Source organism: Myotis nattereri, assembly GCF_964212035.1.
Source record: "Myotis nattereri genome assembly, chromosome: 8".
Taxonomy (NCBI): Eukaryota; Metazoa; Chordata; class Mammalia; order Chiroptera; family Vespertilionidae; genus Myotis; species Myotis nattereri.
This window is the reverse complement of record NC_138083.1, coordinates 24,974,808-24,991,817: the sequence shown is the minus strand read 5'-3', so window position 1 is coordinate 24,991,817 and position 17,010 is coordinate 24,974,808. Positions and strand designations below refer to the sequence as shown.

Here is a 17,010-nt window from a genome sequence, read left to right as displayed (position 1 = left end):
CGCTCCCAGATCTCCATGTCCCACTCCACCAGCATGCAGGGTGTCTGGGTGTCTGGGGGCCTGGCTGCAGTGATGGCTGGGGTTCTGAAGGGCCGGGTGGGGGGGGGCATCCAAAGTGAGAAGGAGACTATGAAATGTCCGAATGACCACCTGGCCTCCTACCTGGAGAGGGTGAGAAGCCTGGAGGCTGATAATTAGAGACTGGACAACAAAATCTGTGAACACCTGGAGAAGAAGGGACCCTAGGCAAGAAATTAGGAGAATTATCTCAAGACCATCGAGGGCCTGAGGACTCAGATCTTTGTAAGTTTTGTGGACAATGCCCACATGGTTCTGCAGATTGACAATGCCGGTCTTGTTGCTGATGACTTCAGAGTCAAGTATGAGATGGAGTTGGCCATGCACTGGTCTGTGGAGGGTGACATCAATGGGTTCTGAAAGGTTACTGATATTACTCAGCTGGAGACAGAGATCAAGGCTCTCAAGGAGGAGCTGCTCTCCATTAAGAAGAACCATGAGGAGGAAGTACATGGTCTACAAAACCAGATTGCCAACTCTGGGTTGACGGTGGAGTTGGATGCCTCCAAATCTCAGAACTTTAGCAAGATCATGGTGGACATCCAGGCCCAGTATGGTGAGCTGGCTCAGAAGAACTGAGAGGCGCTAGATAAGTACTGGTCCCAGCAGAGCACCCAGTGGTCACCTTGCAGACCTCTGAGATAGGAACAGTTGAGATGTCACTCTTGGAGCTGAGATGTACAATCCAGTCCTTGGAAACTGACGTGGATTCCATGAGAAATCTGAAGGCCATTCTGGGGAACATCCTGAGAGAGGTGTAGATGCGCTAAGCCATGCAGATGGAACAGCTCAATGGGATCCCGCTGCACCTGGTGTCAGAGCTAGCCAGGTCCAGAGAGAGGGATAGCACCAGGCCCAGGAGTAAGATGCCCTGGTGAACATCAAGGTCAAGCTGGAGACTGAGATCGCCACCTACCGCCACCTGCTGGAAGAAGGGGAGAATTTGGATCTTGGCGATGCCCTGGACAACAGCGACTCCATGCAATTCATCCAACAGACCACCACCTGCAGCAAAGTGGTGTCTGAGGTCAATGACAGTAAAGTCCTGAGGCATTAAGGCAGCAGTAGCGGGGCACCCCTGGCTGGGCAAGTGGCCAATAAAAAGTTCAGAGGTCATTGAATGTGAAAAAATGTTGCATGAAACCGTGGGGTAGACAAAGTTTTGAAACATAAGATCATAATTAGGAAGGCAAGACAGAGCCAGATACCTAAGTAAATACCTAGGCTGAAAGTGGAGCCTGGGGAGGGTTTGGAGAAGTTTTCGGATGCAGTGGCTGCTTTGGAGGCCGTGGAACTTTAATCGGAGGAGAGGGGAGTGAAGGGCAAAGGGAAAGCTTTGAGCCGCAGGGGAAACTGGATTTGTTTGCTTGTTTAACATTGTTGTCTCTAGTGGGGCCTAAAGTTGACGCCTTAATGTAGGAGGCCTATGTTAGTGCTGATCAGAATAATGTACCCCTTAGGGCTACATTAAAAAACACTGCTCGGTGTCTCATTTGCACCTTCAAAATATGCACATACATGTGTGGGCCAGAAAAGGCTGTGCTCAGAACATGCATTCTTATGTGAACTGTAGGTAATTGCACAAGCAAGCAGGAAGTTGCGTAGGTATGCAGGCAGCCACCTGTTGGAGAGGCGTGTGCCTTGCCCTTTGAGTACCATTTTAAAGGTTTCTGCAGAGGGCAGGGAGGGGAAGCAGGCCTCTGGGCGTTTGCTTCTTTAACTGCAGCTGTCGTTTGTCCTTCTCAAGGTTTCCTTTCTGGGCAGGGCCAAGTTCAGAATGCGCTGTTTGTGGCTGTAAGAAAATGCCTTTTCAAGGTCTTTGTGGAAGCACTGATGCAGGGGGCTTTTCTCTGAAAGTTTGTGTTCCCGGAAATTCACAAGTTGGGTTCCTAAGGCCCAATGTGTTGGTGTTAGGAGGTGGGACTTCTGGGACGTGCTTAGGTCATGATAGTAAAGCCTCATGAATGGGATCAGTGCTCTCATAGAAGGGGCCCCAGAGAGGTCTCTAGCCCCTTCTACCATATGGGACACAATAAGTCTGTGACCCCTAAGAGGACCCTCACCTGACCAGGCCAGAGGGTTTAGAGGCAGCTGGTTTAGTTGGACATGTGTTAGTTCTGTGCTGGGAATTTGTTGTTGTTACTTTTGTGAACTGCTGATCTGGTGAATAAACTCTTCCTTTGAAATCCCCTTTGCTAGGACCTCTGTCTCCTGGTCCTCCTCCTGGTTCTACAGGCCACTTTCCCCTTCTTATTCACTGTCCTCTTCCTCCATTTGTCCCTCTGATCTTTCCCTGGGGGTCTGTCCTTCACCACCTCCTGCCTGTCTGGACCAGCACCGTCCAATGGAACTTTCTGCAATGGTGGAAATGTTCTATGTCTGAGCTGCCCAATACTGCACACACTTGCCCAAGGAACTGACTTTTACATTTAATTGAATGTAAATAGTCACATGTGGCTGGAGGCTGCCCTAGAGGACAGATAGAATAGTTAGAGCATAGTTCCTCTTTGGTCAGAGTTTCTTCCTTAGTGTCACCATCTACCTCATTGCTCCGGGTCTGCATCTTGCCCTGCCTGCTCTCCTGACCCACATTTATAAATATCCAAGACACATCCACCTGGCTGCTCTGTGGTCCCCTCAGATCAATGCAGTTAATGTTTAACTCTTTATCTTTACCCACAAAACACATTTTCTCCTGGCCTTCCTCCTATCACTTTATCCTTGGTCACCCTTGTTCATGTTTTAGAACACAGTTCTGATCATACCATGCCATGCATACATTATCATTGAGGTGGATCCTAAACTTACACAGATTTTTTTCTCCTTAATAAAAAAAGTAATAAAGTGCAAATGCAAAATTACATTCGGAACTTTGGAGGGGCCTGAATAAATGAGGGAGGGAGTGTCTGAAGGTTAAGCTTTATTCCCTTTAGTGTAAATTGGCCTCAGTTTATTTTAGAAAATCTTCCAGTTTCAGGGTTGGAATTTCAGTTTGGTCACTTTTTTTGCTGTACAAACATGCTGAGAGTCAATTGGTTATTAAAAATAAAGATGATAATGCCTATTAAACTGAGTTATTACAAAATTAAATGTGTCCATTGATAGATGAATGGATAAAAAAGTTGTGATATGTATAAAGTGGAATATTATGCGGCAGTAAAAAGAATGAAATCCTGCCATCTTTGACAATATGGATGGATCTAGATGGTATTATACTAAATGAAATAAATCAGGCAGAGAAAGACAAATACTGTATGGTTTCACTTATATGTGAAATCGAAAAACAAAACAAACAATCAGACAGAAACAGACTCATAGGAACAGAGATGAAAAGTATGTTTACCAGAAGGGAGGAGGTAAGGGGAAGGGGGAATATAGTCAATAATATTGTGATAAGTTTGCCCAGTGGCAGGTGATATAGAATTAGTGGGGTGATCACATTGTAAGGTATACAAATGTCAAATCACTATATTGTACACATAAAACTAATATAACCAATATAAGATTGTATGACAACTATACTTTAAAAAAAAGATAATATATGAAAAGCTCAGTACATCTAGAGCAGTGGTTCTCAACCTTAGCTGCACATTAGAATCACCTGGGAATCTTTTTAAAATCCTGATTTCTGGGCCCTATCCTCCGGAAATTCTGTTTCTTTGTTATGGGGTGAGGCTATAACATTAGTAACAAAGAAACAGAATTTCCGGAGGATGAGGCCTAGGAATCAGGATTTTAAAAAGATTCCCAGGTGATTCTAATGTGCTTCCAAGGTTGAGAACCACTGATCTAGAGGTTATTTCTTGAAAAATTTATTCCCTTGTTCTCATTATGTAGAGAGTATTGTTAGCAATAATAATGACAATAATAATAGCTACTATATCCGATGCTATGTTCAACACTTTACGTAGAATGTTTCATTTATTCCTATAAGGTAGGCACTCGTTTTGCTCCCACTTTACAAGTGGGGAAGTTGAGGCCCAAAGAAGGTAGGCAACCTGCCTGAATTCTCACATGTTATAAATAGTGAAGCTGGGATTCAAACCTAGGCTCTTAACCTCATGTCTTGAGTAGGGCTTTCAGGATTCCCTCCACATGCTGACTTCCCTCCACATGGGTCTATGTTCCTGCCAACCTCTAAACATTTCATGACTTGCTGTGTTTCTTTTTCTCTCCTCATACTGTTTCTTTTCCCTGGAGCTCTCTCCCTTCCTCCTCAGTCTCCTGTGTGTTCCTTGGGCTTCATTCATGTTTTCATATATCACTCTCACTGCTTTTACTCTAAAGGGGTTGCTGAGCGTGACTTCCCCCCGTACAACACAATGTCCTTCCTCTGAGCCTCATGAATGATTATCTCCTGAGCAACTGCTCTGTTTTTATCTCACAAGGGAGCCTTAAATATACAGCTGCCTGAGCCCTCACCCCTAGGCCACATTCATCAGAATGTTTGGGGTTGGGTTGAGATTTGCTGATTGAAAATATTATGTTTCTCTCTTTGAGCTAGTTACTAGAAAGCCAAGAACCAAGTCTTAGCTCAGCTCTGCAAGGAGGTAGGGCCTTGGGCTTTAATTTGACTCTTACTCTTATTTTCCCTTCATTCCTTATTTTACATTGTACATCACCCCCATTTTGGCATGCATTTGTGTAGGTCACCTAAAATAATTTTGCAATAATCTCAAAACAGGCATGGGTAGAAAACAAAAGGTGAAATCAATTGGAAGCCCTGAAGACAACTTTCTCTTCTAATTCAGGGACTCCAATCGCTTAGAACAATTCCATAGCCATGGGCATCTAAATGCAGCTTACATGTGGCCATACATCTGATGGCTTCATCGTATTGGACCCTTCTTGGATTCTAGCTTTATTGAGGAGATTTAAAAAGTCTGACTACTGCTTAACTGGTTTGGTTCAGTGGATAGAGAGTCAGCCTGCGGACGTCCCAGGTTCGATTCCGGTCAAGGGCATGTACCTTGGTTGCAGGCACACCCTCACTGGGGGGGCGTGCAGGAGGCAGCTGATCGATGTTTCTCTCTCATCGATGTTTCTAACTCTCTATCCCTCTCCCTTCTACTCTGTAAAAAATCAATAAAATATATTTTTAAAAAAAGTCTGACTACTAACAAAGGTGTATTTAATAAAATCTTCTAAAACAAATAAATTCCTTATATATTCTAAGCTATTGACATATATAAATGCCCAGTGTCTAAGTCTACCCCTCAATTCTTGTTATCTTGGTGACTTCCTGCTCAGGTGTCCTGAGCTAGTTGGGTAATGACCCCTGAGTGCATTGAGCACATATGTCTGTTACAGCTGCAGGATCTTCAGTTTTCCCATTTGCCGGCCTTCATCCCCAGGATCTGAAAGCAGGCACAGGGGCTGTGGCTGTGAAATGGCTTTTTGTCCTCATCACACATTAGGTACTTTGGGTCCTAAGATGGCAAAATGGAGAGCGGTGGCTGGAGAAAGGGGGTATGGGGAGATTCCCTTGGTTTCCAGCCGGCCTCTTGCCAATGCCCCCAGATGGTGGGGGCTGAGGGCAGGCCGCTCCGGTAGGGGCCCATATGCCTGGGCTGTCCGCTCAGTCCCTGGCAGCCTGGTGTGCCCAGCACCTCCTTAAAAACTGATTATCCGGCTTGTCTGCTTTGTGAGCCGGCTCATTACCATTTCATTGTGGTGTGGTAATTCTTACCCTGTGCAATGAATATTGACTTCGTGCTTGCTTTTCTAACTGAATTACAGGCAGGCAGTCTGAGGCCCGCACGGCTTGCCCAGCTCCAGCCGCCCTGGCAGCCTCTTGAATAGTCTCAAAGAAAAGCTGTTTGCTTGAGCATTTAGGGATAACAGAGAGCTGTCACTGGCCGCTACAGTGATTTATTAAAAGACAGGGAAGTGGGAGAAAAGGCCCTTACTTCTTTCTCGCACCAGCTGCCTGCTTGCTTTCTTTCATTCTCTGTCTATCCCCCTCTCTCTCTCTGCTTCCTGCCTCCCCTTTTCTTCCTTCCTCTCTTCTTTCTCTCTCTTCCTCTCTGCCTATCCCTCCCTCCTTCCTCCTTGCCTTTCCCTCTCTCTTTCTCTGCCTTCTCTTTGTTCTTATTTTTAAAATGAGAGAGGAAAAAAGAGGGCCGTGTTTTAGGCTACACTTTACACCTAAACGCAACACCCTAATAAAGGGAGAGGGTCCCTAGGTTTATCATTTGAAGACTATGAGAGGAGATTGAACACTTGCAGGCAGACACACACACACACACACACACACACACACACACACACACACACGGTGCTCAGCTGTCCTGAAAAGAGGAAACCCTGGGGGGAAAGTAGGGCAGGTTGTCTGTTGTCCTCTCCTCACCACCACCCCTCCCTTCCAGACTTGCTCCAGTGGCCCCGACCTCCTGAGACCTGCCCTGACGCAGTGCCCGTCTTCTGCAGAGGCCCCCTTCCGGCCAGGGCTCCTCTCAAGAACGTGATGCCTGGAAGGTCTCCCCTCTTTGTTGTGGTTCTTCTCGGGCCTGGATTCAGCCCCATTGAGTCTCTGACACAAACATGGCACATCTTGGGTGACCACAAACTAACCTAGTGGACCACTGAGCAAGCTGTTTCACAGGCTCACTGAGATAGGAAGGAAAGGGAGGGTGTGCTGGACACCCCTGGGCATGCTGGCCACTTGTAGGCAACCGTGGGGGCTGGGGAGCTGCTCCAAATCTAGCCACAGGGACTTTGTTTTTAGATCTTGTCTGAGGTTCAGGAACAGGGGCCTTTTCTTTGTGGCTTCTAGGAAGTTTCTAGACATGCAATTTTCTTGGGGCTAAAAAAATATTAATACTTTTCCTCCCATCTTCTAAGTTCTTCTGGCTGGGCTAATAACCAAATTAACACCGACAGATTATCAGGAGAAAATATTTACTATTATCAGAGGGATTTTGCATAGAAATGATAAATCCATGACAATCCCAAAGACAGTGAGGCAACATTGGGTACAGAAGACATTTGGACAAAGGAGAGAAGGGGAATGAGGCATTAGATTTCAGAGGAGAGCATAAGTGATTTATAGGTAGTTGAGGAACACACAAGGCAGGAAAATCCTTGCTAGGTGACTCAGGGACAATGTGAAACGGGTGCATCTAGCTAACAGGCACCTGCCTGAAGCCCCCTATTTTACCATATCGAATTCAAGTTAGGCTAAGGCAGCATCCTAAGATCTCCTTCCTGAAGCAGGTTTCTCTGTCTGAATTTCTTGGGCAGGAGAGGGGGGAGGGTCAAAGGTTCTTTCTGAGACTTTTGTTTCTTAATAAACAGCTTAAAATCAATGTCCCCCCCCAGCAGCGTCAGGGTGGCAGACGTTGGTTCCCTGCACTGCCTACAGTCTCTCTGCTTTGCTGCTGGAACTTATTTCTGCCGCCCCCTCCCCTCTCTAGCTCATTGTTTGCTCTCTGTCCTCTGCTGTGCCCTCACCTTTCACTTTGCTGTTCCCAAATGCCTTTGGTCCCTCTTATCTCTCTCCATGAGGCTCTAATTAGCCTCCTCACAACCCCATAAATCAGCTGCCCCCACTCCTCCGGTTGGCTTCCTCTCGGAGGCTGCAGGCTCACCTTTCCCTTCCCAGATGACAAATCAGCCATTAATCTTGGTTTGAAAAACATTTATTGGCTGACTTCCTTCAGTAGCTTCTGAGCTGTTTGCAAATAAAGAGGAGGGCTTTTGGGTGACCTCAACAGAGATAGGGACTCACAGGTGGATTTATTCTCAGGTTTGATTTTTTTCTTTTTCTTTTTTTCATGAAAAGGGTAAATATATTACCCTGCCTCTTCATGCTTGTGATTTCTAATTTTTAAAAAGTTTTAGGATCTTCTGTTGGGCTGCAGGGCCTTTGTTTGTATGGGTCAGGCTGGTTTGTTGCGAGGTATGCATCCAGACAGGGTGACCTGCAGCGATAATGAAGGGGGTGGCTTGACTGGGTGCTCAGTGACTCTGAACAGTTCAAACAGGGCACCGCCATAATGTGTTTATGGTCAACAGACAATGGCTGCAGAAGAGTAATCTAAATGTTTAGGAAATGGAGTTTATTTAGGCCTCTGGTCAGCCTGTTGGTTTCTCCTGCCTGATCTCCAGCTGGGAGTGCGCTCCAGTCTCCCGTCTTAGGCTCTGGGAGTTTGAGTGCTCTCACAGTCTAGATCCAGTCTCTGGGAAGTGGGATGAATGTATCAGCTGCGGTGTGTTTTTAAGGATGTAGGACATACAGCTGGAAAGCTCAGGGGAGGATCGGAAGGGTGTCTCTTGAGGGAGAGTCTCTTGTGGTTCTCAACCTTCCTAATGCTGCGACCCTTTAATACAGTTCCTCATGTTGTGGTGACCCCCAACCATAAGATTATTTTCGTTGCTACTTCATAACTGTAATGTTGCTACTGATATGAATCGTAATGTAAATATCTGATATGCAGGATGTATTTTCATTGTTTGTGACCCACAGGTTGAGAACCGCTGCTTCAAAGCGAAGACCATGTTTTCAAATAGGATGGATTAGAGACAGAATGTGGGTAAGAGGTGGAGTGTTGAATCCTTTAGTCCCCACTCTGCTTTAAAGCAAAGGAATTTGTGATGTGAGCATTTTGGTAGAGGACCAGGGCAGTGGGGGAGGTGTTTTCAAGTCCTCAGGCTCCATTCCGATTGTACCTCACGAAAAAGATTAATGGGGCTTCGTGACCTCAGTGCAATGGATAATCTTAAAACTGGAAGCCCTTGGGACATGATGTATGAAGTAATCTACACCAAAGTAGTGATGTTGAAGTTTGTAATCTTGGTGTTCATTGTCTGGTGAACATCCCAACAGTTCATTTAGATTAAGGATTACCCATTCAAATAATTTTTAGAAAAATATTTTTTAGTCACCAGGGTTTAAAAAAAGATCACATGTATGCTATTAAAATGTGTTCAGCAACTCTGTCTTGTCTTCCCCACGCTCTTTGACCTTCTCAGATAGTGTCTCCCCATCATTGGAAGGTCATTGAGGATTAGAGTATTGTCATTTCTATCTTTGTGTCATCATCTCCCTCCCCAGGCTTATGTATTTACTTTTTTCCATAGATTTCTATTGATGCATAAATTACTTACAGTAAAATGCACAAATCTTTAGTGTGAGTTTAATCATTTTTGACAAATTCATACACATATGTAACCCACAGAACATTTCCATTATTCCAAAAAGTTCCTTTGGGCCTCTTATCAGATAGTCCTCTTCCCTTTGCCAAAACCAGCTACTTTGATTTCCATCACTGTAGATTCATCTCGCCTGTTTCAAAATTTCATACAATTGGAATCATGCAATACGTATTATTTTGTGTCTGACTTTCTCTACTCTCTCTCTCTCTCTCTCTCTCTCTCTCTCTCTCTCTCTCTCGATTAATCCTTTGATCAATGACTACCATGGTTGGGCAGATGACCTTGACCAATCCACATAATTTTTATTCCCGTGGAAAGGGTCATTGCCACTAGGGTATATCTGAGATACCTGGGATAGCTAAACAATTAGTGCCCATTTAAAAAATGTGCCTGAAAATAAAAGAAACTACCTACCTAGTGTGTATGTGGCAGGTAGGGTAGGGTAGTGGGCGCAATGCTTTCTTTCTAGTACTTTGAAGGTACTTTTCTTTGAAAGTATTTTCACATATACCCTGTGGGCTCATTGACAGAATTTTATAACTACTGTACTTCAGAGGGTTGTTCTTTGTTGAGGAGGCTTCTGTGGGCTGGCCAAGACTCCAATCCTTTGTGCAGAATATACCTCTTGTATGACTTGCAAATGAACCCAGTCTGTTGAAAATGAAGAGATGCCTTGATTGTGGTCTTATCACGGTGCCTGGTGTGCAGGTCCTGGCTTTGGAGAATTTTCTAGACATGCTGTGTCTGTGTGCTCTCTCCCATCCCTAATCCCAGGCAGTTTAGGTTTGACTGGCCTTGGTCACACATTCAGTTATTTTATAGGGTGGACGTTGTACCAGTCTAGCTGCTCCAGGCTGCACCTTAGGCACAGGCCAGAAAGTCACCGTAGTACTTACTTAATTTATCTCTTTCCCAGTGGTGCACTGTTAATGATTAACATCCAGCCCTTCAAAATTGAAGATAATCATGCTACCCCAGAGGTTTTATTTTATTTTAAGTTTATTCTGTCCTCTAGCAATGCTTATTGACTTGTTCAGTTAGATTCTCTCATTTGGTTCTTAGACATCACTGAATTTTAGAGCATTGAGTGCTTTTTTGAGTCACTTTTTAAAATTAAAAAAATGAGAAGGTATGTCAGAGAATTTCACCGATGCATGAAACTTATCCCAGTATTTAGTGTAACTGGCTGGATGGCTGAGGTAGGAGCTTCCTGTCTGTTATAGCAACATTTATATATAATAATTTATATATAATAATCTCTGTGCAAAATGAAAGCCAGGAGAGCCAGGTATTACAGTCATTGGTGTAAGTTCCACTGATAATAGGTGACCACTACATTCTTTAGAAAGGGATGATGTTTAAAGCAGAGGATTTTGTATCTCAGTTGGGTGACTTGGAGAGAAGATAATATAACATGTCAAAACAATTATATATGTTAATATATATATATATATATATATATATATATATATATATATATTAACAATTAGTTATATTATTTGGCATCAATAAAATTTCTCTGGTCAAGGAATTTGGGAATCACCTGTAGCTCAGTTTGAATGGGTCATTTCTTGCTTTTGGCCTTCAGTATTTGATAGCCCCAAACTCTGACTTCTCAGCATTTAATCTTCAGGTAAAAGAGGAGAGAGGGAGGTAACCCTCATCCTGCCGCAGGGTCCCAGGAGACCCTCCTGTTGATGCCTGTGAGAGCTGAACATGTGGACCTGAGGGGAGGATATGGATCTGCTGGCTATACAAGTCGACCTTGACTGTAAACTACAGAGTTTAAAAAGCAGCTTTACCCAAGGGCCCGAGGCTAATGATTCCAAAGTGTTGACTATGATATCAGAGTAAACAATAGCAGGCTTTCGTAGTGTTTGCTTAGCTCTGCAACTTACACAGGGATTGCCTGGGCTCCATCCATACGGCATTGCTGGCTTATGTCACAGCCGTCCGTTTTGAAGCAACTTAAGTGATTTTGACCTTTTGTTTAGGTTGTGGGTCAGCACCGAAAGGAAGTTTTCTATAAACCACCATGATTTTTTTTTGTCTCCAATTGGAATGGGCATGTATTTGATTAGAATTCCTTTTATATCCAGGAATGATGTCAACACACTGGATTGAAGTGTCAAACAGGACGGGCGTGTGCCGAAAACTCATCAGATGTTCACACCCCTTATTTTGTTTAATCAAAACCATGGCAGATGATGTGAGATGTTTAATTATGGTTTAAATCACACCAGCAAAGCATATTCTATTCAAATGTACCCATACTATTGTATTTTTATAAGTAGCATTAGATGTACTGGTTTTACACCCAAGGGCTGTTGTGAAATTGCTCAAATAGAGAAAATTTTTTGAATTTCCTCAAAATAATTTTGAACTCCTAATTGTATATGGTACCATTTTCAAAGAGGCTGGTACTATGTTGAAATAAAATTAGTGGCACGGACTCTGCCCAGAGCTAATAAATGAAAACTGATAGAAAATTAGTATACTGGGTATGCTGGATATTAGTAGTATTATTCATTTCTCCAAATTCTTCTTGAGAAGAATGTGAGGGGGAAAGATGTACATACATTTGATCAACTGTGTTTTACTAATGTAGAGCCTGAAGTTCAACAGACTCAAGCAGTATAGGTAAACTCGCCCAGTAATAGAACAGGACTGATCTAAGCTCCGGTTCCCGTTCCTGGCCTTTGGTCAATTGGCCGCAGTATTGAGGGCACTGAGCCAGCCACAAGGGAATGGTGAGAGCTTTTTGCACATTGCAGCTCTCCTCTGCCTTTGAATCTTGTCACCAGCCATTTAGGTTTATTTCCACCCCCACCTCATCCTGTCACCACCCATAAACCCAGTAGATGCCAACCCATTGCCATATTTTACACTTTTCTTGGCCCCTTCTCCAGACAAGGTTTACCCAGCCTGTGTCCTGTTTCCCCAGAGCCAGCCTTATGGCTTGGTAGCCGAACAGGAGATAACAGCAGGGGTTGTCAGGCCATCATGCACATCTGAGCATTTCCTGGAGAGCAGAGGCTCCTTTCGTGCGTGGGTCAAAGCAAGCCCCGAGGCTTCCTCCTAAAAAGTCAACACTCCCTGGGATGGATAGTTGGTTCTGAATAAATAGTGGATGAATGAGTGAACAGGTGAATAATTTGAGTCCAGTGTACCTATTTTAAAGGGGGAAATTAAGGTCCAGAAACCTGGGGCAGTCTGCAGTCCCAGGAGCAGAGACCAACACTAGATCTTCTAGGGGCCACTCTTGTTACTATTCCATGTTGACTGTTTTTCGGGGTCAGTTCAGGTCCTGTTTTAGAAAACCTTCCAGAGAAACATCACTCTCTTTTTTTCAACCCCCTGCCTCCCCTTGAGCCATGGCTCGCTCTATACATCTTAGCACTTGATTCCACCGGATGCAGCGCTTTCTAACATTACATTTTGCATTATTCCCATTTGAACCCAATGCCTGCTCTATAAAAAGCACTCTCAGCTGTTTGTTGAGAAGTGAAGTGCAAATGTCCTGAAGAAGAAGGTAGACAGACACCTGCCTTCTATTTTTGTTGTGTTTATACAATTCACAAATGCCTAATAGGCACATAGTAGGGTTTCAACAAAGATTTATTGAATATAATTGAATTTCCTGGTAGCTGAGCAAGTAGACAGACTGGTGGATAGATATAAATTAGCAAAGCAGATTTAAACCACGTGTTGATCATTGAAAAGTCGTTTCATTTTTAGCCAAGATAAATGCTTTCTTAATGTGTAAAGAAATCTATAATTTTCTGTGCTTTGAATTAAAGCTCCTACTTCCCAGGTTTCCTGCCTGCTTCTGGCTGCTCTTAATGAGCTCATTTACCCCACCGAGGTGAGAGATTTCCTCTTGGGAGAGGGTTTAGATGTGACTCTCTCACATCCAGGGCCCCAGAGCGTTTCCTTACAGGGCTTTAAACACGCAGAACGCATTTAAGAGAGAAGCCAAGAAACAAATCTGTTATTTTAGCTTTATTCCCCCTTTGATCACATTTGCTGGAGTGGCAGGCCTGGAGACTGTTCGGAGAAGGGCTGGGTCTCTTTAGGAAGCCCAGTTCAGGGGGACCCACCCAGCTCCACACAATGAAAATAAAGTTGTCAAGCCTTTGAGGTGGCTGTGAAGATTTATTCTTCCTGGGCAAATTGGTGAAACATTTATATTTTAAAAAAATGCTTTGATGAACTTGATAAGGAAGCCCCTGGTTTGAATGTGGAAAAACATTCTAGAGCTTTTTCCACTGTTGAACTGGGTTCTCAACATTCATTGCGAAGCTTGACTTGTGGAAATGAACTTTCCCTTAAAGTAATGAAGAGCCCATGAAGGGACCATTTGGGTTTACAGAACACATGCTTACACTGTCTTAGAATGTAGGTCTCCATGAGGCAAGGCTGTCTTAGAAATCTGCAGATCTTGGCATCTTCTTCACAGGTTTTTCACTCCTTCGCTGCCCACAAGTCTTCTTCTTTAAAACAAAACAAAACACATTTTTATTGATTTCAGAGAAGGGAGAGGGAGAGAGAGATAGAAATATCAATGATGAGAGAGAATCATTGACCAGCTGCCTTCTAAAGGCCCCACAATGGAGATCAAGCCCACAACCCGGACATGTGTCTTGACCAGGAATTGAACAATGACCTTCTGGTTCATAGGTCGATGCTCAACCACTGAGCCACACCGGCTGGGCTGCCCACCAGTCTTCTGATGGCTTTGTTATGGTTGCATTATTTCTACCAGCTGAAGCAATGAAAGATGCACCTTGCTTTTATTATGCGTAGCATGGAAATAGTTCCTGTCCTTGGTAAGGTAAAATGTCGCTTGTTATGGAACAAGTGCCACATTGTTCTGTGTGATGATCACATTCAGATCTTGAAGGACCTAGGGGAGAAAATGGAAACTGGTGTGAAATATTTTTTCTTATATTCCAGAAAGCCTTTTTAGCCAGGAACATCTGCCAACAACTCCAAGATGGTGCTTTTAACATCCTTGAGTTTTGCAGACCATTATGAATGGCTCTTAAAAGACTGTGAGCTCCAGACCCCCCCCACCCCCCCAAAAAAATCATGGACATTTATCAATTGGAAGTGGCAAAATAATCTACAATTATTTAGGGATTTTCTTGAGAAAATTAGAAAACTGCCATCTTTTAATTCTGTTATTGAGACAGCTCTGTCTTGGGTTGCAACTGGCAATGTGGCTCCATGGAGAGCCCATGGGCTTGTGACAGATGGAACCAGATTTGCATTCCTTTGCAGATACTTATTTTCTATGTCACAGGTATATTCTTAATTCTTTTTGCTCAATTAGCTCAACTGTAAAATCAGGGTAATTGCATTTTGCTGGTTGGAGCCATTCAGGTTGTAAGGATCAAAGGCAAGCTCAGGTTACACTGGTGATCGGGGATTAGTATGAGAGACACAGGCACTTAAGGAAGTGTGGCAAATAATCACCACGCAGAATACAGCAGCACCTTCCTAAGACGCCCTGCCATATTTGCTGCATTGTTTCTTTTTTTCTCCTCATCTCTCTGTGCGCCAGTCTCCACTCTGCCTTCATGGATTTTTCTCCTCTTCTACCCTTTTATCTCTCTCCCTGTTTTTGTCTTGCATTCAAACCTCACCAACAGAGAGGATTCCATTGAATCACAAGGTTACCATACAACAGGGAGCCCCCTGTTGGATATAGTTCCCATGCCAGGCTTTTTCAGAGCTGGCGCCAATCCAGGATCCAGTTCCTGAAACCATCTTTAATAGCCAGGCCAACAGGGTCACATGACATCACAAAAGGTTACTTTGTTCAATAGGGGACTGTGCTTGATAATCTCCATTTATCCCTCCAGATTCATTCTTTTTTATTTTTTTAAATATATTTTGATTGATTTCAGAGAGGAAGGGAGAGGGAGATAGAAACATCAATGATGAGAATCATCGATCATCTGCCTCCTGCACGCCCCCTACTGGGGATAGAACCCACAACTCTGGCATGTACCCTGACTGGGAATTGAATGGAGATCTCCTGGTTCATATGTCAATGCTCAATCACTGAGCCACACTGGCTGGCTTCATTATCCATTCTTCTTTGCCCTGCTTTGTGTCCTGGGGGCTGACTTCTATAAACTATATTGCCTGTGTTCCATTGCTGTTTTATTTCCTGTTGGGTTTAGCTAATAGTAAGCATTGGAAGGAGATAAGATGGTGGAAGAGAGAGAAACTGGGAAATTTATTCATCATCTCTCCCCCACTTCTCATCACCTGGTGATGGTTTTGACAGTGCTCAGCCTCTGTCCATCAGCCCCTCTACCATAGCTACAACTCTCTCTAGCATTTTAGTAACAACGCTCTTCTTCAACCTGCAGGGCAATGGCACTTTTGTCGTTACCATCCCTGTGGACTTCACCTTCCTTAATTGATTCCCTGAACTCTGACCTTAGGTTGGCAAATCGTCCCTTCATCCAACTCCCATCAATGAACTCTTTGAGTGGGCCAGGTCTTACTTGTTGGAACCTTGACTGATACGGGGTTTATAGGTATGATGGATCCAAACATATCACATGCTGTCCAGGACAAACCCTTGACTTAATGGGTTTATGTTCCTAAGGGCCTACTGCCTCATGAGACCCAATAACTTGAAGCTCCTATCATTATTTTTATTTTTATGTTTGTGGGGAAGAAGTTAATCAACATTGTGTGGCTATGAAGTCTCCTCACATGTCCCATTTAGTTTCTTCAATAACCTAGAAGTGGTCACTTCCCAGATAACAAGAATGATGGTATTAGACTCACTGGTGGCATAATGTTAATTTTTTTGTAACAGCTTTAGAGAGATAGGAATGTGATAAGGGTCTCTGGGATATTATTGAAGGGCATGATATGGGGCACCTGTTGTTATTACATTATTAAAGCAACATAACAAAGTTGATGACTCAAATTGTGAAGAAATAAGAAATGGGGAACTTATTATTGGGTTGCTTCTGCTTTTCCTTTGCAATGAAAAGTTTGGAGTAACCAAGAGTCCGTGACAGAATATCAAAAAGAAATCACATTTATAGATAATTGGAAAAAAACCCCAAAGTGTTAGATATGGAGGGATTCTTATATGTAGCATACTTCAAATGTCTTCTTGTACAGATAATTACACTGAGGTCTAGAAGGCTCAATGCCCAGGTCATGGATGACAAATGTGTAGAACATGTATGACCACTAGTTGTTCTCCCATGTTCTTGATTGACATAAACAATCAGTCATGGTGCTAGTTCATATGCTGGCCAAACAAAACCTCAGATTTCTCCACATAGGAATCCACTTGCCATCACCTGGAAGAGAAGTGGTCTGTCACTCTGAGCCTTAAGGTTTAGAGATTATAAGTCTTGCTAGTGACAGAGCAGAACAGTTGGGATTTTGCCTTTGAATTCTTGGGTTTTTAAGTTTCATAATTACACAGATTATCTGAAATATAGCTTGTTAATGATACATGTAATCCATTGTGAGTTGTGGTAGTAGACATGAGAGGAAAGGGGGTTGGGTGCCTACTAATACATTCAACATTTGTCATCTAGTCTGAAAGTTACCCAGGCTTATGGTTTCTTTCTTTTTCTTCTTTGCCACCTTCCTTTGGTCTATTTACCCACCATTAAGACCACCCCCATAAGGCCAATTTGAGGAAACTCAAATCAATCTCCTCTTCTCCTTGTTTAGCTAAAATATTTGGGTGGCCTCAAGTTTCTAGACTATTTGCTTCTAGCTTTATTC

The 17,010-nt window shown here is 43.5% G+C and overlaps 1 pseudogene across 1 annotated transcript in view; it reads left to right on the top strand.

The window, feature by feature from the left end:
* Positions 1-15: 15 nt before the first annotated feature.
* Positions 16-17,010, top strand: part of LOC308523688 (keratin, type I cytoskeletal 18-like) — a 63,055-nt pseudogene continuing 46,060 nt past the window's right edge. The window contains exon 1 of the transcript in view: positions 16-171. The product of the transcript in view is annotated as a keratin, type I cytoskeletal 18-like (transcript). The remainder of the gene's footprint in view (positions 172-17,010) is intronic.